The sequence below is a fragment of the Sinocyclocheilus anshuiensis genome, unplaced genomic scaffold (assembly GCF_001515605.1).
Source record: "Sinocyclocheilus anshuiensis isolate Anshui unplaced genomic scaffold, SAMN03320099.WGS_v1.1 scaffold1948, whole genome shotgun sequence".
In the NCBI taxonomy this organism is placed as follows: Eukaryota; Metazoa; Chordata; class Actinopteri; order Cypriniformes; family Cyprinidae; genus Sinocyclocheilus; species Sinocyclocheilus anshuiensis.
This window is the reverse complement of record NW_015555827.1, coordinates 120,853-128,174: the sequence shown is the minus strand read 5'-3', so window position 1 is coordinate 128,174 and position 7,322 is coordinate 120,853.

Genomic DNA, 7,322 nt, shown 5'->3' with positions numbered 1-7,322 from the left:
AATTCAATTCCATTCAACTTTATTCCGTTGAAGTTTTTCACTTCGGAACATTCATTCAGGATTTGCACTACTGTCTTCACACACAGACGAAACTTACTAGAGAAGTGTGAAGTGTGACATAATATACCTCTGTAAATAAATACAATATATATAGGGATGCACTGAAATGAAAATTCTTGGCCGAAGCCGAAACCGAACAAAATTAAACACTGGGCCGAAGGCCGAATACCGAACACATTTTTTTGAGTTTTGTTTCCCATGTATTTTGCCAAAAAAAAATTTACCATTGCATAAATTAAAAAGCCAAAATGTGCTTTTTACTGTTTTGTCTTGCTTTTCAAAAAAAAAAAAAAATCAATTACAAAACAACAATTAAAAAATATTTAACACTGAACATTTTTAACATTCTAGCAGACACTATACCAACAAAGCACAATTTAACTTAAAATTAATAAGTGTGTAAAATAATAATTTTTGGAATATATATCTATTTTTTTTACTGTACAATTAAAAGCAGCCTTGCTGAGAAGAGACTTCCTTTAAAACATTAGAAAATATTACAGATCCTAATTTGAACACTGTGAATGTTATAATAAATTGATTAAAACAGAGCTGCTGTAAAGATTATTATCATTATTATTGTCTTACTTTTTATTTTATTTTACAGAACAACAGTAAAAGTACAATACTAACATTTATGAATGTTGATAAGAGTTCTTGCTTTTTCTCAACTTTTATTTTGGCAGAAACGCGTGCAGGAAGACCTCAATGCTTATTTTTGTTGATAACAGATTTATAAATGAGTCTCATTACGAATACTTCGCACGTATCGCATTGTCACATTCATTGTAAAAATTCATAAAATGAGTGAGCAACGGACGACTGTATCAGCGCAGATTTTCCTCGCGTTTTGAACTTTGAACCCTGGTTAACGAGCAGATCTGCTGCGAGCTCGTGCAGCGCTGTCAGAATACATGCAATGCGCGTGTATTAGAAAACATAACGTTCTGCAGTTTATTTACTAACTGTTTAAGGCCATTTCGCGATTTCAACCATCATACAGTAACCAGCAACAATCAGCCCTTTCTCTTCTCATCGAAGACATGCATGCAGTCCTAAACAGAAAATTTCTACATTTCAGTCTCAATCCATGTTCATTTTTACCGCGAACAAAGCGCTGTAACTTTAATTCAGCGCGTGCAGCACAGCAAAAATACTCGGTGCGTAAACGATCGCTGCACTGCTGCAGACGCGCCGCGTCTAATCCGTGAAAGCTCTAATCCGTTAACATGGGTGCGTAAAAAAAACGCAACGCACACGCACTGCAGACGGAGTATGTGTGAAACAGGCGTAACTCCCGAACCCCGGGGGCTATCCACGCGGAGGTGGTCTCGTTCGAAAGAGGGCCTCGAGACCTACACTCCAAACTAAGTAATTACACCATTTCAAGCATTTGATCTGCATTATATGTTCTGTAAAAAAAATGTTCATATCGGTGGCATATCGGCGGCATACTCGCCGATACCGATATATCGGCGAAAGGCTCATACCGGCCGATAATATCGGCAAAATGATATATCGGTCGGGCTCTAGTTTTTACCTCTGATGCACTGCAATGTCTGAACTGTCCTGAGCGCGTCCTGGACAGCCGGCACGTGAGGCGTCTACATCTTGCTTTACGGCAGATCGCAGACTTATAAGTGCATTACCGCCACCTATCTCTCAAATGGACCACTGACACTATCTACAATCTCAATTAGGAGTGTCAATGGTAAAGGGTAATGTTCACGCTTTATTGCTTTATTAAGGTCTTGCGGATCCATACAGTTTCACTTAGAGGTTGATAGTGTGAGAGTATACATACAATATCCATATGTATATAATTTTAATGCTATAGCCTTTGTGTATATATTTAAAGATGTGTATCTTTAAGCATGACAGTTGAAATGAAATGATAACGCTTTAAAATAAGAGTCCATTTGTAACATTAAGATTAATGAATGCTGTGTAAGTATTGTTCCTTGTTAGAGTGTGTTAATTTCAACATTTACTATTACTATTATTATTATTTTTACTACTACTACTAGTATGGTTCAGTACTGTTTTTGTTAATAAAGCACTATTTTAGTTTTTGTTCAGTATCAATTTTAAAACAATCGGTTAATTAATCGGTATCGGCCAGTGTGGTCCAACCTAGCTATCGGTATCGGTAAAATCCACTATCGGTCGACCTCTAGTTTCACTACTGTTACCGTGCTGTTCACCCAGTCTGTCGGTTCTGTTTGTTTGGCTATTACTCCCATGCTTTCCATCTTGTGTAACTCTTCAACTATTTTGTCCTTGAGGGCTACAGGAACCTTTCTTGGTGAATGAATCCCTGGTGACACATTGTTTTAATGTGATGAGCAATTGGTAAGCAACCAAGGCCAGAAAACAGGTCATCAAAGCTTTTCAAAGGGTCATCTTTAACCTTTATTTCATGTATTCTTCTCACCATTCCTAATTTTTCACAGGTTGTGCGTCCAAGAATTGCAGGTACAGTGCCATCGACTACTTGAAATGGGATGTTGTGCAATAGTTTTCTGTAGGTGAGAGTAAGCTGTAGGCGACATCTTGTGGCCAGAATATGTAATTGGATGACTGTTGGATTTGAGTTTTCTTTGTGTTTCCAGCGACTCGAACAGATTGTGGGGTGATACATTGCATGCTGCCCCTGTGTCTAATTTAAAAGTGACACTCTTGTTGTTTATTCTCAGGCTTTCAGTCCATTTGTCTTTTTGTGTTTCAGTGGAGACCGTGTGCACATTTTTTATTGTTTGAGTTGTTTGTACCCCAGTGGTTCCTACAAAGAATTCATCATGTTCATCAAAGTGGTTTCTTTTATTACAGGCTTTACACGTTTGTCCATAAGCTGGGCAATCTGTGTTCATGTTGATAACCACATCGTGAACATTTCGCGTGTGCCTTTTGTTGACTTTCCATTGTGTGCGGTTTACTTTTCTGTTCACTTTGCACGGTTTTGCCTCTTTTCTTTGTGTTTCTGACACTGCTTATTTTGTTCACGTCAACTTCTTCAACCAGCATTTTCATTTGATTTGACGTTATTTCGTTGGCCCTGCAGGTGTCTATCGCTTGCACGAACATTGTGGTCTTTTATCCCGCGTACGATTCTATCCCTGATTAGCATATCAGTCAAATCGCTGAATTCACAGTCTTTCGCTTTAAGATCTGTGACGTATGTGTCAATTGTCTCTCCGGTATCTTGCACTCTCGTGAAAAACATATGCCGAATATATGGCAGATTCTTTCTGGGCTCACAATATTCTTTGAATTTCTTTTTCAGTTCGTCGATTGTATTCACTTCTTCGTCCCTGAACTGGAATGTGTTGTACACTTTAATAGCTTCTTCACCCGCAATATGAAGAAAGGTAGCACACTATACGCTTTCTGATTTTTCTGCCACGCCGCTAGCAGTGAGGTACAGTTTGAATTTCTGGAGCCATGCCTTCCAGTTCTCTGCCAGGTTGCCTTGAAGAGACCAAACCGATGGCGGCTGCAGTAGTGACATCTCTTCAGTTGTGCTTTCCGTTTCTTCTATCCCTCTTCTGATCTTCTGACACCATGTTATATCTTTATATGTTTATTAGGTGAATCACGAGAGGACACAGACGCCACGAGGCTCAGACATCCTTTACTTCAAGCGACTGCTGATGACGTCACACAGGTACGGGTAGCACACTCTTACACAATACATGACCGTACAGGTTTCTCCTGTCTCCGCTCATTACCTCTAATCATCACGCCCTCGCGCAGAGCGCTATATGGTAATGATCCGAGCCGGAGAGCTCCGTTCACTCCAATGGACCAGTTTCCTACAGCAATGGCGGATCGTGGAGCCGCTCAATAGTTCCCGGAAGCTAGCGCTCATGCTATCAGTGCCGTAGAGATGCAGCAGAAGAGACCGCTGGGATGAGCTTTTAAAAGGTAAAATTGTATATTATCAGCACATCTAATCAAATTACCCTGTGCATTAAAACAGATGATTATTCCTCACTTAATTAGTAGATTTACGGGATGTTCTTCTGTTTCTTCATGCAGTTTCATCCATCGTTGTGTAATTAAGGCTTTTAAAAGTGATTTTGCTGGTGGGGAGTTATTTAATAGACTTGGATATATTGCAGAGGATGCAGATGGACCTAAGTTAAGTGAGAATGGAAAGTTTGAAATAGGCGAGCAGTTTATTTCAGAATCAAGCTAGGCTAAATTAAAAAAAGTATTATATACCACTATATTATATTATATACACCACAGTAAACCTGTACATTATTACTGTATTTTATACTTAAACGTCTTAGCTACTAAAGAAGTGCTGTGTTGAAGGAACAGACTGAGCAGTGATGCCACAGGACTGCAATGTGATGGAGCATCACTTAACCATTTCTCCTGTGTTTTTCCTTCGCTATCTTGCTTTCAGAACGAGAACCACCTGAAGACTCCCTGTAAAGAGACATCACCCTCACAATGAGTCTCTTCACTGGTTTTGGCAAGTCTTTCCCTGCTCTTTGTGTCTTTGTGAAAAAGTGCCAGTTCCCTAGTATGATTACATCACATTTTGTTGGTGTAATCTATAGATTGCTCCTGCTGACTATATCCAGCCTCTTACGAAGACTTCAGATGACCCAACACCTGTGAAGAGATGACGCCAACCCTTGAGAGGACTTCAGATGAAGCTGACTCTGAATAAACATACAAAACTGCTCAATTTTCCTTGCATTGTAATCAACATGATAACATCATGTAACCATTGCTTTAATTTGTTCATTGTTTCTGTATATATTTCATTGTTTCTGAATACATGACGTTACTTAACTGCATGATTTGTATAGCCTAATTTTAGAACATTTCTGCCATGAACATTACTTTGGCACAGTTGCACCTGTTAACAGAACTCTTTATTTGTAATGTAGAAACATTCATTTTCTGTAAAGCTGCTTTGAAACAATGTGTATATTAAAAAGTGCTATACAAATAAATGTGAATTGAACAAAACTTGATGCATCATTTTTTCCTCCTCTCCAGATCAGTAGGGAAACCATACATTCACACTCCTTTCTGTGAGTGACTGGAGCACTCCCGTGCAGCACAGCAAACTATAGTGGAGACTGTTCAAGGACAACATGCTTTATAGTTTATTATAAATGTATAAATCTATTGCTGTAAATAAGTGCATAACAAAAGTCAACATGAATAAAATATATGATTAAATGTGTTAAAATATTTTAAACTGGAATATACTACAAATTATATATTAATAATTGAGGGGTGCGCAAGAATCAAAAACATTAAACAAGATTAGTTTTCACTTAATAAAATATCTTCATTTATTTGGAATGAATTTTCTAAGACAACAAACTTAACATTTACCATGAGATTAGTAAAACGACAATGAACAGGTATATTTGTGATTGAACTTGACTAACAAGCAAGTTGTAAAAACACACACATATAATTAAATTTATATAGAGAGGCTTAAGTTACTTTGGTAGAAGACCACGATGTCGTTTATATAGCAAACACGGACTTTTATCATGGTAACTTCAGCCTAAAATATGTTAACAAGGCAGGTAAGGATAGCTGACCACATTAATCCTCAAATATTAGCCGATTTAATCTTTTAAAAACAACACTGATATAACTACATATATACACTACGTATACATTATTTTATAATGTAAATAAATCATTTTATGGTCTACTACAGTGGTTCCCAAACCTGTCCTGGAGGCCCCCGGGCCCTGCACCTTATCTAACACACCTGATTCCACTCATCAGCTCGTTAGTAGAGACTGCAAGAACTAAATTGGGTGTCTGATTAGGGAGACATACAAAATGTGCAGTGCAGGGGGTCCTCCAGGACAGGTTTGGGAACACTGGTCTACTAATTACCAAAAATCACAGTTCTGTCTCTCCAACTCAATGTATTTCAATTGCCATATGAACTTCCTGGAACTATTTGAGGTCTACATGAGTCACGTGACGATCGAGCGTTTTGGACTTCCGTTGACGCAACTCTCTCTTTCTGTGGCTCTGGTAATGATCTAAGCGAGCCATGCAAACAGGGTCAACGCCCCCAAACAACGGGACAACAAAGCCTTCATTGTGAAGTTTATTGATTTGTCTGCGCTTTTGGATCATAACACGTTAAGCTGTTTGCTTATAATGGACTTCTATGGGGGAGAAAACGCTTAACGTGATATTATTCACTTTATCTGTGGAGTAAGGGCTCATTGTTTTGACAGTAGTTAGTGTTTATTACAAGTAAGGCAACATACATAAAATATATGATTAAATGTGTACAAATGTTTTAAGTTGTTTTAAATTGGAATATACTACAAATATATTTTTATATATTAATAATTGTGGGGTGCACAAGAACCAAAAACATTGAACAAGATTAGTTTTCACTTAATAAAATATCTTCATTTATTTGGAATGAATTTTCTAACACAACAAACTTAACATTTTCCATGAGATTAGTAAAACGACAATGAACCGGTATATTTGTGATTGAACTTGACTAACAAGCAAGTTGTAAGAACACACACACACACATACATACATACATATATAATTATATTTATATAGAGAGGCTGAAGTTACGTTGGTAGAAGACCACAATGTCGTTTATATAGCAAACACGGACTTTTACCATGGTAACTTAAGCCTAAAATATGTTAACAAGGCAGGTAATGATAGCTGACCACATTAATCCTCAAATAGTAGCAGATTTTATCTTTTAAAAACAACACTGATATAACTACATATATATATATACTACGTATACATGTATACATTATTTTATAAATAATGTAAATAAATAATTTTATTGTCTACTTATTACCAAAAATCACAGTTCTGTCTCTCCAACTCAGTGTATTTCAATTGCCCGCTATGAACTTCCTGGAACTATTTGAGGTCTACGTGAATCACGTGACGATCGAGCGTTTTGGACTTCCGTTGACGCAACTCTCTCTTTCTGTGGCTCTGGTAATGATCTAAGCGAGCCATGCAAACAGGGTCAACGCCCCCAAACAACGGGACAACAAAGCCTTCATTGTGAAGTTTATTGATTTGTCTGCGCTTTTGGATCATAACACGTTAAGCTGTTTCCTTATAATGGACTTCTATGGGGGAGAACGCTTAATGTGATATTATTCACTTTATATGCTGAATAAGAGCTCGTTCTTTTGACAGTAGCAAGTGTTTATTATAAGCAAAATTTGACAGAAATGTGGTTTTCCCCGGTCGTTGTTAAAGGTTCA